Source organism: Acanthopagrus latus, chromosome 13 (genome assembly GCF_904848185.1).
Source record: "Acanthopagrus latus isolate v.2019 chromosome 13, fAcaLat1.1, whole genome shotgun sequence".
Lineage (NCBI taxonomy): Eukaryota > Metazoa > Chordata > Actinopteri > Spariformes > Sparidae > Acanthopagrus > Acanthopagrus latus.
The window spans coordinates 17,178,175-17,200,329 of record NC_051051.1 but is presented as its reverse complement, the minus strand read 5'-3'; the positions used below and the strand labels follow the sequence as shown (position 1 = coordinate 17,200,329).

General features: G+C 38.6%; 1 protein-coding gene across 3 annotated transcripts in view; it reads left to right on the top strand.

Moving 5' to 3' along the window:
- ntm (neurotrimin) overlaps nt 1-22,155 on the top strand; it is a 453,513-nt gene that overhangs the window by 289,662 nt on the left and 141,696 nt on the right. Inside the window, exon 1 of one of the 3 annotated variants that reach the window (XM_037120276.1) lies at nt 20,502-20,584. The exons of the other annotated variants lie outside the window; for them this stretch is intronic. The gene's annotated coding sequence lies outside the window, so the exon portion shown is untranslated. Of the gene's footprint in view, nt 1-20,501; nt 20,585-22,155 lie in introns of those variants that run through there. 3 annotated transcript variants of the gene reach the window in all.

Here is a 22,155-nt window from a genome sequence, read left to right as displayed (position 1 = left end):
AAGTAAAATTATTCAACACATAAACGGCTCACAGTGCTCTGATGTCCTGTATTGTATCAACATGTCTTGCAGCTTTTTAATACTCTGAAAGATATATTACAGAGGGCAGGTTTCCACTTGAGGAAAGTTTATAACAGTTTGTCTTCACTCATTACCGAGTGTTTTGTTTTTTCTTTTTTTTCAACAGTAAGCTTCTTTTTTGTCCAGGGCCCAACACTTGGTTTAATGATAAGGCAATAAACCTCAGCATCGCATCCATCTGTCCTTACTTGTGTGCACTTAGTCCCAATGACCTTTCAAGGGATAGTACTTAGTGCAGGTGACTCTCCTCTGCATGGCTGTATTCCACGATCCATCGCTGCAGCACCAACAGCAGCCCCAGCAGCAGCCCCGGATGACTTCCTGACATACAAGTTTTTCATTTGCCAAATGGCCGCCTGTGTTGCTATGCACCTTGAATTTGTAATTCTCTCCCTCCGCTACCTTGACTTACCCACACCCATTCTGCAGATTGTCTAATAACTGTGTATAGGGGAAACCGTTTCATGCAAATTGACTGCTGCTCTAAGTTTAGATGGCGGAGTCTTAGGCTGTGCTGGTATATAACAGTGGCAGGCAACCTTTGCCAAGGAAGGAGCATCAAATTCAACTAGCAACAGAAGCAGTGGCTGTGGCTTCTGGATGTGTCTGGAGATGACAAACACTCACCTCAGCCTGTGTGATCCATCAGGAATCCAAGGCTTACCATGAACAACCTCCCAACAATGTGTACCAGTCCACATATCTCATACTGATGACATATTTTTCTTTGATCTCTTCAAAAGAAACAGCCAACACAGCTGCTATGCATGGAATTCAAATGATTTTGAGTAATGTAGAGCAAAGATGTACAAGTCCAACCCTGCAAAACAATTTTCCAACGAAAATAAATAAATGAAAAAAAAAAAAAAAATGTAACTGGCATACACATAAAAGTTGGATTGGCCTTAATGAATTGAAGATAGGAATGAGGAGTAAGATACTGGATTAACAGTTGTCATCAAGGGATTATTGACAGTTCTGCCATGGATCAAGCCAGCTCACTGACTTGGATGGAGCTGTAATCAACGCAGAGAGCATGTTTATAAAACACAGCTGAGAGGTGTCAGACGTCACCTTGGTTTGACTTTGTTTTTGGATCGATTGCAGAGGAGATTGCACATGACTTCATATTTTTAATTGAGCACTACTACGACCTCACTCACCCCACTGTAAGTGCCAGGAGCCAGTAAAGCAGGGAGGAAGAATGAATTGGGCCAAGGTTGTGGGAAAAGGAGCATGTATTTAGTGTATTGAGAATGTCGAAGAAAAAAAAATCTAAGAAAGTGTTCCTCTTCCCTGTGACTGCAAGTAATAAAAGATGGATGTTATGTGTGTGTGATGCCACAGAGCTTTGACAGTCTAAGCTCGTTTCCTGGTCAAACAAGGATTGCAGAGTCTTCTTCTCCTCTAAAACTGGAAATAAAAAGCCCAGTATAGGGTATCAGTAGCAGTACAGATGCACTGTGGTTTATGCATTATTACAGCCAGTGATAGTGAAGGGAGCTTGTTATCTCCCCAACATGTATGACCTCTCACAGGAAATTCACCCTGTAATGACAACGGACAATGTGTATGAGTACTGAAATGCATCCTTGATAGTTCACCACATGTATGCCAAATTATGGACAGATTAAATCCTTTTTTTCCCCGCTGCCTCCCTCACCCTCATTTAATGCATAATGGGTTGAGCTTATTGGTTTCAGTGTCATTTTTAGGCATTCATGATAAGCAATTTAGAAAGATGGTAGCTTTGAATAACACCTTGAAGTATGTTTGGTGAAGGATGATTGCTTCATGATTGCATATTTTTGTAATTCCCCTACACATTTCTTATAAAATAATAATTCATACTGCAGACTTATATTTGCATACTATGCATGCTCACTCAAATATGGCATGGATACCTGTTGCTCATGATAATTTCCTTTTAATTGCATTGCCCTTGATCTATGTCATTAGTCCTTGTCAAGAAGATAATCTCAGCAGCCATGATGTTGATATGCTCGTGGTTACAACCATTATACAGTGTAATGGCTCATTTGGCTCTCATCATTCCCCATCTACGGAGATAAAGTGGTTACCCCATGCGGAATTCAAATTTGTTAGGCAAAGAGAACTGGCATATTGTGTGCCATGCTGGCTGAATTCCAAAGTGGGTATGATTCGAGTCTTACTGCAGTACCAGAGAATGAGGGCTGATATTTAACACATTGTGTAAGTAATGTGGGAATACTTTACATTTTACACAACAAAGGCAAAGATATAACTTCTATTATGAATTTCAGACTGCAGAACTGACAGTATGCTGCTTTTCTGAAAAAAAAAAACATTATCAAGGCCATTCCCAAATGGCATCTCAAGTTCCACTGGGTTATTTAATTTTATTAATTCATCGCGCCATTATCAGGCTTCCTCACTGCTTTAATTGTGAGGACAGGTCCACAGGATAATGCCTTACAAGACAGAGAATGGGGCCCATTCAGCTACTCAATGTGGCCTAGGATGAGCCAAGTAAATGAGAACTGAAATGTATGAATTGAAATTAATAAAAGTTGCCAGCCACATTTTTACATTTGTAAAGTAAAATGCCATTAACAAAAGTCCAGCATACTAGCTGTATAATTTGAACTTAATACTTCAACTTTTAAGAACCTTCATCAGAGTACACAAAGGTTCAAAAACATTAGCGTAAATCAGCCATCTGAGCTAAGTGATAAAAAAGACGGTTTTATCATCTGTTGGACCCACTATTAAACCAAGATTTTGTTGGCTATAGGCTTCATTCCAACACCCTAGCATATACCATCATGTGTCACAACACATACATTTTTCTTTTGAATTAGGAACTACTGTTCAGTTCTGGGTGTTTTTAAAGAATGTGTCCTGTCAGAGCACCATCATTATTCTCCGACCACAGTTAATGTGATTAAAGTGAAACTCTCGCCAAAAAGCTACCTAGGCTTTATTTGTGAATGTATATGAGTCAAACCTTTGTTTAAAAACATAATTATAATGAAAGAGGCACTTAAGATTCATTTTCAGTCAAGCTAATTTTCAATGTGTGTGTGGGGGGGGCACACTTATGCTAGCATCAAAATTGCTATTTCTAAAACACTAAGAAGGCTCGACACAACATGAAACTTTGCTCATAGTATGACCAGGGTCTCTACACATGAACACGAGCATTGGGAACATTGTGTACACAGAGTTTACTAAAAAGAAGGTTTTTGAACAACTCACATTAGTGGCTGTATCTTTGGCATTCTGCCGTCATGACAGACAATAAGTGTCGATCCCTGAGTGCGACGTAACAGGAAGGCTTGAGGAGTGGTCCACCATTATTCTCCTTCCAGTTAGGTCGCACTCGGGGATCGACACTTATTGTCTGTCATGACGGCAGAATGCCAAAGATACAGCCACTAATGTGGCTGTATCCACCATTATTCTCCTTCCAGTTAGGTCGCGATTTTGATGCTAGCGTAAGAGTGCCCCAGCACTCCTTGGAAAATTAGCTTGCCTGAAAACAAAACTACGGTAAATCCTGACAGTGCCTCTTTCATCGTAATTATGCTTTTAGAATAGAATAGAATAGAATAGAATAGAATAGAATTACTTTATTGATCCCAGACTGGGAAATTATTTTGTCACAGCAGCAGAGTGGGTCTGCAAAAAATATATACAGTGCAAAATATACTATAAACAATAAACACTAATAATATATACAACAAAACAGTAGATAGATTAGAGTTCTCTCTGTCAGGCAGAGGTGAGAGAGTTATTATATAAAGTGATGGCTTGTGGCAGGAAAAATTTCCTGTATCTGTCATGTTATGACAGCGACGCTGGAACAGCCTTTTGGAGAAGCACCTTCTCCAAAAGGCTGTTCCAGCTTCGCAGTGTGAGTTGGAGAGGGTGGAGAGGATTATCCATGATGGATAACAGTTTTTTTCATTGTCCTCCTCTCCATCACAGCCTCCAGAGTGTCCTGTTTACAGCCAATCACAGAGCCAGCCTTCATTAAGAGTTTGTTGAGTCTGTTGGTGTTGCTGGCTCCGATGCTGCTCCCCCAGCAAACTCTCAGCTTCCTCAGGAAGTAAAGATCTCCAGTCCAGTCTGTGGTTGATGGTAACACCAACGTACTTGTAATCCTCCAGCACCTCCACATCCTTTCCTAGAATGTGCAGTGGTTGGGGAGCCGTCTTCCTCTTTCGTTGTCTACCAGTGCCCTGTACTCCTCCTCCAAGTCGTCAGAAAACTTCTGCAGGTGACATGACCCGGTGTTGCACTGAAAGTCAGTGGTGTATAAGGTGAACAGAAAAGGAGACAGTACAGTCAGTACAGTACAGTACAGTGAAATGCATCCTTAGCATTTGCATATAAAAGATCCAGTGTGTTACAGTCTCTGGTGGGGCAGTCAACATACTGGTGAAATGTTGGGAGGGTTTTGTCCAGTGAGACGTGATTAAAATCCCCAGTGATGATAATAAATGTGTTAGGATGCTGCCTCTGTATCTGGGCAACAGTGGAGTGGATGAGGTCACAGGCCACCGCTGCATCAGCTGAAGGAGGAACGTACACACTGATAATGATGGCGGACGTGAATTCCTGGGCAAATAATAGGGTTGTATCCCCACAGTCAGCAGTTCAATGTCCGAGGTACAGAGATGTTCCTTCATGTGAACTCGTCCGGGATTACACCACCTCTCACTCAATCAGCTGGTCGAGTGTGCAGACAATGCGCTTAATGATGCGCTCCTGACCCTCCATCGCCAGGGCTAGCAGAAACATCATAATAAGTGCCGCAAAAGTTCAAAAAAGGAAAGTGTCCATCTTCTCACGGTCTCTGGAGAAGAGTTTCCAAAACTCACGACGAAAATCAAAACAGAAATACAAAAAAAAAAAAAAAACTATGGAAAACTTGGAAACCCACGGGAGCTGCTGCAACAGACTGCCACCTAGTACAGTGCCATAGCAACCACACAAATGTTTGACTCATATACATTCACAAATAAAGCGTAGGTTGCCTTTTGGCGAGAGTTTCACTTTAAGGTTAGTATATTAGTATATAGTATATTAGTATATTAGGCAACTCGTTGTTACGTTAGGGAAGAGCTGTAGTAACAGTTAATAAAATAGAAAATGTTGGCTAGAGATTTGTGGCAATAATCCGACACATGTAGTGCACATGTACATATAGTTTATCGTGTCTTGCATGGAAGCCTGACATGCTGCTCGTCCATCTGCCAATTGACCTGCGGGCCTAACTTTATATTTGCTACACAAAAGACGTGCAACTTTCCACATTGGCACTGTACAATGTCATTGTACTGTCAATTAAATAAAATGAATTAATGTGCAAATCTCCACAGAAACTACAAAAACTACAAAAATCAAGGTTATATTCAACCAGAATTTAGTTTCAAAGAGAGTGTATCAATGTTTTATTGTAGTTACCGTAGAGTTAGCCTTTTATATCTACAGAGGCAGCAGGTACTTTTCTTTGCCATTGCAAAGTCATGCCTTTACAGTAGCACAGAAATGATACTGACAGTTGAGGGGGCATTTAGCATTTTGGGGGGTGTTAGCAGCCACTATAGGGATGAGCTAGACAAGGAATGATTAATTGTTTGCTATCCTAGCAACTGGACCTTTACTACTAATAACCTCTCAGATGTTATGGTACAAATCATGCTGTAATGTTTAAAAAAAATAGCACATTGGGGATAATGTCTATGCTTGACATGCGTAGCATGTACATACTTGCACTTGTATTACTAGCCAAGTCTTCCCTTTAATGACAGTGGCCCAGTACCCAGTGTGTCTGACAGACATCATCAGTGTGTTAGAAAAGTAGCCCTTATTACTTCCATCAGCAACAAAGTGTGTAATAATAGGGTCTATTGTGTTTGCTGCTACAGAAGATCGAAAAAAAAAAAAAAATCCATGTTAATGAAACATTACTATGGCATCTTCCTGCATTCTTCACAGCAAAGTTTGGTCCAGACTGTGAAAAGTAATGGGATTTCAGCCCAGCATGGCAGGGATTTACATTTCTGTTACAACAGGGATAACTGATGGAACAGTGTCTTCAACCAGTGACACACATGTGTTGAGTAGTGGTCAACAGAGCAATATAAAACATTTTTCCGCCTGCAGTGTTTTCATAGAATTCCCTCTACCAATTCTCCACTAATTTAATGATAAGCATCTTTCATATCCTTCAAATAATTCACAATAAAGTCCACTGTAATTGAGTAATATAAACGCTTTTATAACAATGTAGAAAAATCAATAACCTGAAGTCTACAAACTGTCCAGGGCTGTAGCATTGTGAAGGTAACATGTTCACTCATGCGAATCAGTGGATCAAATGATTGATCACGGAATATTGGATTGTTTGATTTTAATTGGTTTGTGGTGCAAAAAGTGACCAGCTGAAGCCCTGCCTTCTCATTCAACCACAGGCTATTAACAATTAATTATATAATAATTAACAATTAATTAATATAATAACTTATAACAATAACTACCAAAAACAGCCCACATGCAGTTTCCTTAGAGAGGATGTCATCAAACATTACCTACAATTTTTTCTTCCCACACTGTTCAACCCAAGTTCGCACCACTGAGTTTGTTGGAAGACACACTTCCTGGCCTTTGTTTTGTTAGTATACATTTGGCAAGCCATAACAATGGTCATATGCAGAGGTTTTATCACAGAGCCATGACTTCAGAACTAAAAGACTTTGTATAGGAAGAAGAAAGTTTCCGTCTGGTTCTAATGAACATAAAGATAATTTGGTCCATCTAAACATCTAGACCAGGGGTACTCAAATACAAATTTTAAAATCTTAAATGGCCACACAAATTTGTATATATATATATATATATATATATATATATATATATATATATATATATATATATATATATATATATATATATATATATATATATATATATATATATATATATTCAAAACAAAATGTCTTTTTTATCCTGCTTGCAGCTTGATATGACGATTTCAGTGCATTTATTTTTTTTTGTTCTCACGTCTGAATTTTGAGGAAATGTTTCTTCAAAATTTCTATGTTTTGTCTCATAATGCCATTTCCATTTTTGTGCAGTCTTGGCTCCCGCAGCCAGTAAAATGTCACTATGCAAACTGCTCCAAAAACGAAAGTGAAAGATAAAAATTGCGCCAGCAGTGAGTGACCCAGCTGTCTGTGTATTGTTGGCATGGAGACGAGTCCCAGTATACACGTGCTGACCCAACTAAAACACACAGCGAAGGAATAATAGTTCGGGGGCCACAAATAGGCGGCCAGCGGGCAGCCTAGTGAGGACCACTTGTCTAGACTATAAATGACTGTGCAACATAGAAATCCCTTCAGTGTTGTTTACTGTAACATACTTGTCTGCATCACCAAGTTGAAATTTCAATCAATCCTTGTTTATTACCTTCAGAATATACTTACATACAATTGTGTGTGCTCAAATGTTAGCACTGATTGCCAAAGCCATCTGGAAGATTTTGGTGTCCAAGCTGTTTAAGTTGAGTTCACCAATATCACCAAGGGGATGGATTTCTCCCATCTGCTGAGGGGTTTGCTCCCCTTCACCCTCGTGGGCCGACATTAAACATACTGTCAGAGAGAGAGAATGGCCATGCAGCAGTCTCTGCTGGCTGTCCTCTGACTTTGTGTCCATATCTGAGGGCAGATAGCTGGAAGAACACTCTAGCATCATTGTCCTCACTGTCTGTCTGGCCACCTCCTTCCCTCTTGTGTGAGTGTAAGTGTGTCACAGTTACCATCAAGTAGGGCTTGCTTCAAAGATAAACCATTGTGTCTATTTGCCAAATACTTCAGAAGTATTTCTTTTCAGAACAAGCAAGTGGGTAGCAAATCTATTTACAGTGCAGTTCTGGCCCTGAAGCTCAACAAGTGAATAGAATAATTATTCTCCAAATATTCACTGGAGACTTCCTGGCGAGGGAGCTTTAGTATGCAGCATTTCTTTAGTAATATTGTTGTCTTGTGTGTCTTTTCCCCTCACTCTTGTTAACACAATAGCGCAACTGTTGCACTTAAAGGAGTGAAAGTTTTAGTGATGTTTTTAGGGCTGACATAATTTGTTTCAGTATCTGTGTTGGGGATGGATGACAGAAGAAGTGGGAAATAATGGATGTTGCCTTGTTGAATAGGAGTGCCTGCAAATGCATTTTCTCCTATCAGTTGTCTTCAGTGAGTCTTACAGAGAATGCTGGAGACCTGTAAACCTGCAGTTTAGCCTGCGCAGTATTAATCTATCCTTCTTTCTAAATTTCTGTCTCTCTTCTAACCATTTAGAAGTTTTCCTGGGAGACAAATGTAGATGGAGAATTAGATGAGGTTCATTAGTGCAGGATGTTATTCTACTACCTCATAGTGAGTGTGTCTCTTTAAATGAATATTTTCTTCCAGCAGGACTCATGCATATTTTCATATGCAAAAACTGACCTTTTTTCCAAATGTATATGTCTTTAGGTGCAGAGCCAAATTATCTTCACTCCACATAAACTATCCATTGAATGTTCACTCCTTGTCCCAGTTGCCTTGGAGAGAAGATGTCCCAGCTGGCAGCAAGGACAAGTGCAGCTCCTTCTAAGAGCACAGGTGTCATACAAATGGAAACCACACAGATGCCCCAGGGGCAGCCATGACTTTCTACTATCTGACACACTCAGACCTAATTCCTCTTCTGCTTAACGAGCCACTTGATCATTCTGCCAACTTGTGCCACCAGATCAATTTGAGCAGCAGCAGGAGAAAACAAGGGTAACATTTCTCCCTGCTGGAGATATTTGAAGCTGCTTATCGATGACAGGCAATAGAGCAAGACAGGCACTGCTGACCCCAGTGGCCCCTGTATAATATGGTAGACTGTAGTATGACATTACAGCTTGTTTCTGTTGAGATTGGTATTGGAGGTTGTTCTGTAACTGCATAGGGGATCACAAGACATTTTACTTCTGAACAACAGAGAATCGTCTAAAAGTTTTATTTTGTTATACCATCAGGCTTTAGAGAAAGCATACACATCCTCACAATATCAGCAGTTACCAGTGGTGTATCTGATAGTGCCTTGTTCCTGTGGAAAGATTGTTGATTATTGAGTCTTATCCCCATGTTGTCAAATACCAGCACTTTGGGTTGGCTCTGACCTGAGCTGCCAACCTAAAGTGTCAACTCAAAGTATTTGATAATCTAGGGATGATATTCCACCATCAGCTATCTCTCCACAGGAAGTTACATTTTGTTGTTTTAAATATGATATTCCAGGTACTATATCAGATCATGCATTTGCCAACATTGCTTTGTTATGTTCCTATCTCCTTAGAAACATACAGTCATTTGCTTTGTTGTTGATTGTTGGTCATATCTTTTGACACAAAGATGTTGAGGCCTTGGATGGTTTCATATTCAGTGAGAAGCTACTCTGCTCTTTGGTGAAAATGCCCAGCCTTGACACAAGCTTTGCAATAAGCACCCTGGCACAACTCTGCATATCAGCATTTACATTATGTTCTATGAAAACCAAGGTTAGCATGTCATTGCGAAGATTTGTGATTTATCAAAATATAGCAGCATCCAGTGGGAGGGCTGATGCTTTGTTTGAACTTTAAACATAGAGCTATGCATTAAAGTGTCCCTGCTCTTGCTCCTTTGCGTGGATCTATACATGGTCTCTGGAGATGCCACATATGCCACAAAACCGGAAAAAGGCATTTTTAATGAAGATTGATTTGGTTGGCTGTTATATCCAACACTGTGCTTCACTTTATGGGGCTAAAATTGCACATGTATGCAAGTACCTGATATGCCATTTAAGAAAGAGGCCTGCCTGTGTTTGTCTAGTCAATTCCTGTTTGCTAAGTTAATTAATATGAAGGGGGTAGGTGAGAATGAAGAGAGGCACAGGGATTATTTGGAATCCATTTTGCATTAGAGAGAATAGGACCACAAATACTGAACAAATATAAAGCATGTGCTGACTTCATAATTGTGTATTCAGCTGTATTCAGCACCAGACTGCAGTACAATTGATTTGTTTTTCTGTCAGTCTTATTATAAAAAAAAACAAAAAACAAATGAGTTGTCTATCAGTTCTTCTATTTTGACAAGTGGTGGAATGTTGTAAACATCTCTGAATGAAGTTTACCATTTGACATTTTGGCCATTGCTTTGAGAAATGTCTCAAGTCTTTGAGAGACTTAAGACAGTATGGGACAGTATGGGGACAGCACTGGACAGTATGAGAAAACTAATATATTTTTTGAGCACTTAAGCATACATGTATAATAAGTAATATTCTAGCTGTAACCAAAAACAAATTATTAACCTCAACATTAGCACAACATGTCTCCTTTAATTGTGTTTTCAATCAGTTTGGCATTTAAAAAAACAATGAATTTCAGTACAGTTACACTTTGCAGCACACAATTTCTCATTCTGCAGGTCAGAAGAGGTGTATGACCATTTTTATCCAATTTGTCACTAATTTTTAAAGCTGGCCTAATTCATCCCATTGAAGGCAACCTCATTTTCCCTGTTCACGTGTATATTTGACAGAATTATCCAAAGGGAACCTTGCACCTTCAAACCATCACACCAAGGTCTTTTATAGGGGACTGCAGTGGAATATAACTAACCCTCATTAGCTTGGCCTTATTTCTAAGACTAATGCCTCTTTACTGATTTTAGCTCTATGCCTAACACTTGAAAGGGACTGTTTCTTTTGGGAAATTGCCACAATCTGCAGTTGATAATTGAGCATGTTATTGGTGACAAAGTCTCTTTTCACTTTTCCTTCTCAAGTTTTAGACACCAGTTAAATCCTTGATTTGGCAGACCACTGCAGAGAAAGAGTTACAGTTACCTCTCTTCCCTTTGCCACACTCAACTTGGGTGCCAATGTCACAAACATTTGATGGAACATTTCGTTGTGTCTTAGTTGCAGGCTTCATGGCTTCATGTTAGCCATGAGTACATTCTATCTGTCAGGATGTTTATCTCCCTGGTCTCTGATCCCTGACCCCTGTGTGCAAATTGTTGGGGTAATGCATGACAAACAAATTTATTATTGCATTCAAAGTATATCTATCAGAAACACAGCAATGTCCTAAATGTAGAAATCCTGTTACAGTTATTAATCTGACAATGTGGTTATTACCTGTGTCACTTAAGTTCTTCAATTAATTTTCTGCTTTTTAGGCATATATGAAAAGGATGTACAGATGACTTGAGAGACTCTTCCACGTGAGGAAACCATGGCTTTGTTGATAAACATAATTTTATGAAGCATTGCAAGGCAAACCCATTTTGAGGAATGCACGAGGATGATGCAAACCACCATCTACCTGGATTTCTGTCTGAGATCTTAGCATTCATTTCCCCTGTCAACACAAGCCAGCTAATTTATACAGCATCATTTACTCAAAGCTCTCAGTTTTAAAAAGGTTATATTGTGCAGCTTTAATACAGTTATTACTAAGCAGTCATCAGTGTCAATTCATGAGGATTTGTGTTTATATGAGTTAATATCTTCAGATGAGAGACAATTGCTGACATCAATTCAGGAATGGAGGAGGTAAAATGTAAACTTCATGTTCAGCTAGAGAGCCGTGGATCAATAACAGCACAAGACAGGAAATTGGTAGCAGTACGGTTGATGTATCAGATTAGTAATTATGTGTTTGTGAGCAGCAGTCTTTAGTCTGAAAGCATTGTGAGGTGTATTGTGCCTATTTTTAAATGTGTTTAGTGGAGTTTTAACTTTTTTTATGGGCTTTCCTTTCAACCCATAAACACAAAATTTTCTTTTATAGTCCTGATGAAAAATGTCCTTAGATGACTTAAATTTGTCACAAATGAGAGCAGTTTTTCAGTCAAAGTGCACACTTTTTCATAAAAAAAATAAAATAAAATAAAATCATTGTTTAAATAATCACTATAAACAAACACATTGATTGCTGAAATTAGCAGCCTATTCAGCAACAAGTTTTATTCAGGTTTCTTGCTGCTCTGTTGAATTTGGCAGAAATTCGGCCCGAATACTCAAATCAAATAATGATAAAAAACTTGAAGATGCTGTCTGCTTGCCCTGTAAATGGAGATAAAGCTGTTAGAATCTCTGGCAACTGGTTGAAGGGCTTCAGAAAAGAGGCAAAATATTCCCACCATCCTGAAACAGGGAGAAGGTCTTGTAGAGCACAATGGTTAAGAGAGTATAGAGACAAGTTGAGTTTATCTACAGCCACATTATTGACACTGTTAGAAAGTAGACTTGGCTGTCCACACAATTTTCAGGCAGTGCTTTGAAGACTATGCCAACCTGCCATAAAATTAAAACTGACTTGTGCAGGTTCCCCTTGTACAGCTAAAACAGCTCTGATCTGTCAAGGCATGGTCGTAGGCCTTCTGGATACTGAGATAGGTGGAATTTGGAGGCCTGGTCAATGCCTTGGGTTCATTGTTGTGCTCTTCAAGCTGTTCATGAATATTTTTATGGTATGTCAGGGCACATTGTTCTGCTAGGGTTATCACTGCCATGGCGTTCCCCAATGGCAATGCCAGCCCCAGCAGGACTGTAACACCCGCCAGTGTAATAATGTCCACAAACGTAATAAACCGCAAATGGAGAGTCAGCAGCTGGATTTTGCACCCATGGTCAGTAGTATTAGTAGGTGCACCCACAGTCAGTAGTATCAGTAAGTGTATAGGCAAACAAACAAACAACAACCACAATGATCATTATTCATTGTATCATTACATTTGTCGGAAGTTATTACAATAACGTTTTTCACGTCCCCACAAACGTAATAAATTCCTGCAAATGTAATAGTTATTACATCTGTGGGAAATCTGACCCCAGAGCCTAACTGTTCTTTGACCTGTATGAAGTCTGGCCCAAATTGTTTTTGAACCACAGACCCTCTAGTTGGATGAATATATACTAACCACAGAGCTATAGCTATGTTAGTCAGGGTTAAGAGCTAAGATTTGTGTAAAGGCACCTGGAGGATCATGGGCATGTCTCGTGTATCTGTCTAAGAACAGACAATAGTCTGTCTAATTAACAGCAGATCAGTGACGCTGACTTAAATTTGGTCAGTTTTTTTACAGTCAGATTATCTAATATATTAGAACACATTAAATTGATTAGTTGATAATTCAGTGATTCATAAAAGAGATTCATCTTTCTCATTTGTAGTTTGTTTTGGCAAGACAGCATTCCATGCCCTTTGTTTTAAATCATCTGAATCAAGGGAATTGTGGGGCAGATCTCAAGATCAGAGAGAATGCATATTAAAGACATATTTTATCATGTAGCCTAACATCTGATGCTATACATCATCTTGAACTGTTATGTTTTGCACTGACTGGGCTGTGAATGCAGTTGAAATAACATGTGTAGCTCACTGCTGACTAGAATTTACATTTTTCAGTTGTGCCCAGAGTGAAGACTGGATGCAGAAGCTGAGCTTCTTTCCTCAACCAACCCAAATAAATGTTGGCAACACATGTTTCTGCTAAATACAGATATGTTAAATGTCTAGACTTAAAATTATCATTCCAGTGGTGAAAGTGGTGAATTGAGTGAGTCGATATTGGGCGCAGAAGCTCAGCTTCTTCTCAGACAAATTAGATGGTTTTAATACACAGATTGTGCCTTTAGAATCCAGCATAGTTGGGATGTGGGGACGTGTATGTCAATACAATACTGATGAAGGTGATGGATTGACTGCAACATGAGCTCAGGTATAAATATTTAATACGGTGTCTTTACAGTTTGTCTCAGAATTCCCAAAGTGGTGTGAGGACACTTTTATTGTGGAATCAGTTCTATTTGACCTCCACATGTTATTGCTCAGGGACTGAAAGATGCCAATGGTCTTATATGTTCATAGTCAGATTGTATTTATTTTTGCCAAGAGAGAAATCAATAGTCTTACAAGTCTTGTGATGCACAGTTATTAATACAGTGTGGAATTATTCTATTGTAAGCAGCTAATAGATCAAAGGCCAAGGACAGCTATGTGCAGTGATTTAACAATCTGATGAAGAGATGAGATCCCTGAATCACATGTGTAGCAAAGCACCACCCATGCACACTTCAACAAGGACTTGGGGGTTGGGGGATGTGGGGTGGGAATGCAGGTAAATCAAAAGGGGCTGCTGTGTGGATTTCCTAAACCAAACAAGTTGTTCCAAGCCTTGTGTAATTCACCTCACAGATGATGGGTTTTACAGCCTTTTCGCCTGTATTCTATCCAGTGGGGATCTGTAAATCTGTCAAGGAGAGAGTCAATTCCATTCCCCCTGCCGTAATCTCATTTGCCTCTGGTGCCAATGGTGCATCAAATGTCGTCGTTGGCTCCTGTGGTTGGTTGCCGTGCCTGTCTGACGCAGTGCCGAGTCGAGCCTGGGAGTAAATCCCACCTGTCCCACATGAGGTGCTCCATCAACCACAAGAATTCATTATCCCAGAATGTTTTAAGGGGCTAATGGAATCCTTATCTTTATTTTTCACTGGAAGAATTTAATTACATGCTGTAGTAAAGGTTCCCCCAGTTTATCTGCCCTACATGCATATCTGTCCTTTTTCTCAGGTCTCAGGCTGTTTGTAAGGATGTTCCCGAGCTGATGTCTGTGTTTTACAGTATTTACTGCCAATCACAGGATGCAGTCATATTATTGTTCTATCAGAAGTTATCCTCTTCTCTATTTTTAGCCTGTGCCAATCTGGTGAGATGAAATGAAGGCAGTTAGACATGTCCGCATCCTCCTACACATCCTTACTGAACAACATTTGGCATTTACCTGCAGATTTGTTTTGTGTTAAGAAAAAGAGGCTGGGTTTGTGCATGCATTACAATAATGTGTTCAGTGGAAATTCAATCACATAGTTGCTTTTACTTTGTTTTTCTCTCAGCATGACAGTTTTATTATAACAAGCTAACTTTCTCACCATTGTAATTGTTTGGGATTGTGCATACAAGTGTATGTGTGTGTGTGTGTGTGTGTGTATGTGGATAGAGGGGGTTGCATGTCATATTCAACCCGTAAATGGTAAGGATTTGTGTAGGGAGCCATTATGTGAAGAGATGTTTTGTTTCCACATTGATTCAAAGAATACTTCTGATGACAAGTCTTTTTTTTTTAAAGTGGAAGCTGCAAATGTAATAGTTAGAGCTTGTTAAGGCCAAGCGTTTCTATGCTCCACTGTCAAGGGTTACATGATTACAGAGAGAGCTAAAAAGGTGTTGCTGTGGCCCCTTACTGCAGAACATTTCCTACCACATAATTTAAGGCTACCAAGTTGCATTCACCACAGAAAGTCACAGAGAGGTAATAATTACAGATCATTTCACCAAATTGTAGAGATGAAAGATAAATAAGTAAAAGTCTGTAGCTGCCAGGGTTTGTCGTTAGGGTGGCTTATTAGCAGAGTTTAGTTTTTGTTGACTTAAGGTCCTTTACCACCACAATGAAATTATAGTAACACTATCTATTTTGATAGGTGCTGTGGATTCTCCATTTGGTAACTCTTTCTTGAATAGTTAGAACTGAAAAACATAACAAAATTATAATTTCATATTAACCACATCAGAAATAGTGCCATGTATTTCAGTAATTCTAAGGTAAATGTAGTGTCAAAATATATCCTCTTATGAACATACTGTATGAAGAAGTTCAGATCAGGTCAGGCTAGTTGACCCAGAAATACAACTGCTTATTAGTGCAGCAATACATCTCCATTCAGAAGTGTTCTTTTATGTACTAAGAACATTACACAAATGGCCCCATACTCCAGACTGACACTTAATGGGTTGAATGTGAGAAAAACTGAAGCTGTGAAAAAGAACACAGGATAAAGCTATGTGTACTTCCCGTTTCACTGAATTGTATTCACGTTTACCTCACTTTGTCTTTTCCCTGCATCTTAGTCCAGCAAGCATTCATGGAGAAATGTGAAGAAACCATAGTAGGAGAGAGGAATCAAGGAGATATGATTTGAGAGAAATAAGACATCCTTTCCTGTCAGCTGTCAGCTTTAATAGCTATAGAGACTTTTGATGAACTGAACTATATATTTTTCAAAATAATAACACAACTTCGATATCGTAGTCAAACTGATGTGCGTAATGTGCACAGCTCTGTTAATGGAGAGACCCACATATCATTTCTTATAGTACTGGTAATGTAATGTTTTCCTTATTAATTATATGTATTATATCAACCACTAACAACCCATCTGGTATTAATCAGAATGTCTGTCTTTATGACCTGGACCGCCTAATCCACAGATTTTACACAGTGTCCTTGGATATACCTGTGATCAGCACATCACCAACCATTATAAAAGTGAACATGTCATTTAGACATTTATGTGATTAAAGTTATAGTGGATATAGTTAAGACCTACACTTGGAAATTAGGCTGTAATAAACTTGATTTATGGATAAGTTCAAATAAAGATACTATTTATTTTGCATTTTTCCAGACTCCACATTATTTCACCTACTGTCTGTGCCCTACATTACAACCAGTCCTGGGCTTTTCACAAGTTTAAATATCTTTAAAGCAGAAAGAAAACAGTTGTGCTGGATGATCACTTTATTTATAACGGCTGATCTCTAGAGAGAAATCCTAGCAGCTGGATCTGCATCTGCGTTGCTGTCTGGTTTTGTAATCTGTGCAAGTTCAATTCCTGTTTCATTCTCACAATCTTATGACTCATTGGACACATACTCGGGATATGATGCACCTGGTGATATCCTGATTATCAATTTCCGTGCAAATGAAGCTTTTGTTATTCACATTAAACTTGTGTAGAAGGCTGCTCTCGTGTCCTTGCTCATCGCTCTTCAGCGATCATTCCAAGCTCCTCATATCGAGGAGTAAGGAAACGATAAATAAGAAAAATGATATGCTGCTAATCTGTGGTTGTTAGCTGCATCTTATTGACTTAATCTAGCAATCATTTTTTCAAGTGTTTTTGAATTAATTAAGCAGAAAAAAGCCATGGATAAATGTAACCTGGTGAGCTTCCTAGATGTAATGCTGTAATGCTGTTGTAGTTTTTTTATTAGAACAAGCTACATTTCTTGCTAGTAGTTAAACCGAAAGATGTAAGAGTTGTAAGCATAATTTATAATTCACACAGCTAATATTCTTGCCATAGAAAATGTGTTTTTATTTATTATTTTGATAACATATGCAATTTCCAAATCGATCAAAATAATTTCAGATTTGTTTCAAGGTTATGTCGAATTGTATTTTTATGATAATATTAATGACATGATATATTTGAGTAGTATTTCGATGAAACTGCATTTTTTTATGTGGCTGGTAAAAGTAGAAGATACATATGAACCTGCCTAATGTCTTCCAGCCTGTATTTAAAACACACAAACAAACAAAATCTTTTCATTGGCACTCATGAAATATTTTGGAGCAACCTCTGTTGCACAAGGACCATTTACACTTAATAGCTGTTGTTAATTGATTTATCAATCTTTCTTCTATGTGTGTGTGTATTAATTCAGGTTTGAGCAGTGTGTGGTATAAGGTGATTGTACTGGGACTGTTTTGGGGCGACAAGCAAAATCTTGTTTAGGGCCACCAAAACTCGAGATTCCTGTTGTTGATTTTAGTCATAACCACAACATTCAGAGATTTATAGTTAAAGAGGGTGATGCCACCTGTATGACATTTGTGCTGTTCTTATTTTATGTACTGTGTTGCTTTGCTAGCATCCATGATATCTACCTAACAACAAAATCTCAGACTAACTGCTAGTTTGTGGTAAATTCAAACTGTCATTTTCTTTAGTCTGTGGCCTAACAAGTCAATTAGGTTTCCAAACTAACATTAGTGAAAGTGAAAGCATCAAGCATGCATTTTAGATGAATGAGCTTTATACACTTTGAAATAATACACAAAAAGACAATTACAGTTTGAGTAAGCTAGTGTGTGATGCAGGGGTTATCTACCAAATAAGTAATTGTAAAATAAACATTTTGATTAGGTCTCTTATCATACTTAAATAACCTATTGTACTTTGCTGGTTACAGCTTATATTCATTGAATGTTATTAGGACATGCCTTGAAATAACTGTTACCAACACCTCTGCTTTAAGGGTTGCAAAACAGTTGCATTATGCAGTGCACAGCTGCAGTAAATCCATTATTTAATGTCCTCATCTGAGGATGATATCTTTACAGATACTGACTTCACTGAGGCAGAAATATAATATTTTCTGTACTACTAGAATTTCACAAATTATACTACTGATGCCATTTACCACCTAAATAAAGACACATTTCAACTGAGTCACAACTCTAACTTGTCATCTGCACATATACTTTGTGTGGCAACCAGGGCAGACAAAGAGGATGATGTGAAGGGAAGAGTTGTGTAGATGCCAGTATCAGTACAGTTGTGAACAGTGTTTCTAAGACTTATACTTCAATTTGAGCAGAGCCATAAGGAGAATGATGTATCACTACAGTTTAGTGATGCATTCAAATTAGAAAACACAGTCTCTTTTGGCACATAGGAGCCACACAACATTCCTTTATTTGTTTATTCATTATAATCTGGATTTAAATAACATTACCCTGAGAGACCTGACAGGGGCACTAAAGTTATGGGTTAAAATCTGTAACCGCCTTGCCCCATGGGGGATAGCATCATTTTCAGGGTATGGCATGTTTACGGTTGGCTTGTTAAGCAAATAAATTTGAGCTGTGAAGGTGTAAAAGTGAAACAGTTGGATAAGATAGTGATTTATTTTTCTTCAGTGAAATGTCATTTGCAGCAGACAATGTTATTTCAAACCGATGGCATGTGAACAACCAAGTACTCTTCTCAGTACAGATAAATTTAAGAGACTAAATGACTAAAGAGAGTACATTTAAAGGGGTTGAAAGTGTTAAGATAGCTGCCACAGCTATCCATAAACCACTATAGGTTGTCAAAAGTAGAAAAGCCAATCAGCAGTTGCAGTGAATCAGGCAATTACTGTCTCTTGTTGTTTTGTTTTTCTTTTCAATAAAAACCCTGTTGTCTATACTAAATCTCTGTTTAGCTGTTATTTATTCCCTGACACTTATCAGATGTGCACAGGGGATACAAGAATATTGTCTGGGTGCTGTCGCTCTCAGCGCTGAAGTCTCCATTAGCTGTTTATAGAATTGCTTTTCTAAAAAGATTTTCTGCTGGAGCATTGTACAAGCACCAGTTAAAAGTTCAAAATCGATCTGTCTTAAAATAATCTCTGTAATATGGTATGTCTCTCGGGTGTTGTGTGTTTAATTGTTTCTAAACAGTGAATTGTGTGTCTTTCATTTGGACTATAATTCAGAAGCAGCAAAAAGTGTGGGAATATTAACTAGTAGTATGTATGTAGAAGAGAAACAGCTTTTTGTTTGAGATAAATCATAAAAGAGATTTGTTTTGCAGTTGCTAATTCAATTAGATCACAGCTCATGCATTATTTTAACTACAGTGCTATCAGCAGGAACCAAGCCATTCTTAAATCAGTTTTGGCTAGCATGATAGAAAATGTCACCAGTCCAGGCACTGCCCTTTCTCTTGTTTTGGTTCGATTGATAACATCTGGTGGCAATAAAACTGCACTTTCAATTTTAAAATCTAAATGTCAGTGAAGCTAGGGAGTCATACACAGTATTAATGTGCAAATAATGTTCCAAGTTTTAATTTGAAGGTTATTGTTCATAGTGGAAATACAATATCCTATTTGGGCTTTCTGGAGATGGATCAACCAATGAACATGGGTTAACTTGCAATATGGTTTAGAAATATGCATTCAAACAGCATATACAGTAAAAGTCAAAAGTTTACATACACTTGGAAAGAGTACATATAACATGGCAAACTTGAGCTCCAATGATTCCTAGAGCCCTCATTCTTCTGTGATGGAATGAGCTGAACACATACTACTTTGTCACAAAAGTAATGAATGTATTATAGGCCTTTTGAAAATGTGACCAAATCTGGTGGGTCAAAAATATTCATACTGAGGTTTTGTATTTGGTTTAATGTCCTTAGGGCATTTTAACCAAAATTAGGGGCTTTTGATAGCCATTCACAAGCTTTTTGCCATTCTCTGGCTGAATTCTTAACTACTCTTGTGACAGAATAAGTAAGTAAGTTGAACAAAATTTGTCCTCAGCATGGTCTACGTATTCTCGATGGGGCCCAAGTCAGGACTTTGGCAAGACCATTTCAAAACCTTAATTCTAGCCGGATTTAGCTATTCCTTTAACACTTTTGATGTATATTTCAGATCATTGTCCTGTTGGAAGACCCAACTGTACCTGAGACCCAATCTTCTGCTGATGATTTTAGGTCTTCGTTAAGACTGTGAAGCTGTGAAACTGGTTGAATGAGATGCTGATATTATAAGCCTAGTAAACAATCAACAAACCAGGTAATTAATTTTATTACATGGGATACTGGACTCATCCAGACTGGTACAGTGTATGCCATTAAGGTTTGTACTGTCATCCATGGTCACAGGATGATTCCTGCTGAGTTTGATGATATCACAACTTTTCCTCAATTGCCACAGTGAGATTGACATGTGGTCCAGATGACAGTGTCTGTTTACTTGCAGGTCCCTGGTAGGGTTCATGCAACTGAGAGCACCTGGACAGTCTCCCTGGAGTATTTAAGATCTGGCTGTTCTGGTCCACTTCTTTCTCCATTCACCTCATAAAATTGAATATGTTTTGGACTATTGTTGTTTAATAATACATTTGTCATTTTTTAATTTAAAACCACCATAGGTGGATTGCCATAGGTGAAAAAAAAATAATGAAATACATTTCCCTTTTTGAAGATGTATTCAAGATATCTTAAACATTTAAATTTTTATTTTGCTTTTGGTCCAGTGTTGTTCTCCTTAGCATTTTGTCCCTGTTGGAACATTTAGTTGTATTGCTTTGATAAAACAAACTAACGCTTGTTTGGATGGGTATGCTTCAGGGGAAAACCTAACCCCTTCTGAAAAGAAAAGTTGATGGTGGAGTCACCGTGGTTGATGGGGGTGGGTGTGGCTGTGCTCTTTCTAAAGTCCACAGTCATCAAGTTCAGTCAATCTCTGTCAATCTCCCACTTGTAGTTGGACTCATCCCTCCCTCATCAGCCCAATCACAGTACCGTCATCTGCAAACTGTAGTAGTGGAAGGCTGATGTTCACAGCATTACCTACAGACCTTTTGGCTCTGTAGGCGACCTACAGAGAATCCAGTAGTGGGTCGGTGATGGCTTTATGGTGGAACAGAGCAAGGTCCTCAAAAGACTTCTCCACCACAGGGGTCAGAGCAACACGTCTGTAGTCAGTGAGTCCAGTGGTCCTTGTTTTTTGGGGGACAGGGATGATGGTGGACCACTTAAAGTGGGCTGGCATGTGGCATGTCTACAGATAGGAGGAGTGATGGAAAAGCAGGGTTCCTGCTGAGGTGGGGGAGGTATCAGTTCTGCTCCATTGTTTTTCAAATTGACAGTAGAACTCATTCAGTTCATTGGCCAGGTGCAGGTCATTCATGGAATCAGGGGCTGTAGGTTTATAGTTTGTATTCTTCTTGAGTCCACGCCAGACAGTAGCAGCAGAGTCATTGGCTGTGACCTGAGTTTGGGGTTTCTCAGAATACTGTTGTTTATCCTCTCTCACCGCCTTGCTAAACTTTTATACTATATGCATGGGAAACCCTGTCAATACTTCATGACCAAATACTCAAATACAATTACATCCATATTAAGGCTGTCTCAGTGTCAGATTCTCTGCACGATTACCATAGCCAAAATGTATTCACAATAATGATATTATCGCAATATCTATAGAACATTTACAAAAAGAATAATAATGATATCGGTCAAATCTATATTTAACTTTGTTGTCTCTTTTTTGGCAAATACATTATATTCAATATATGAGTGCAGGGAGTTGAAAGAAGTCTGTAGCCAATACTATACAAAAGAATAGGGGTGGGAATCTCT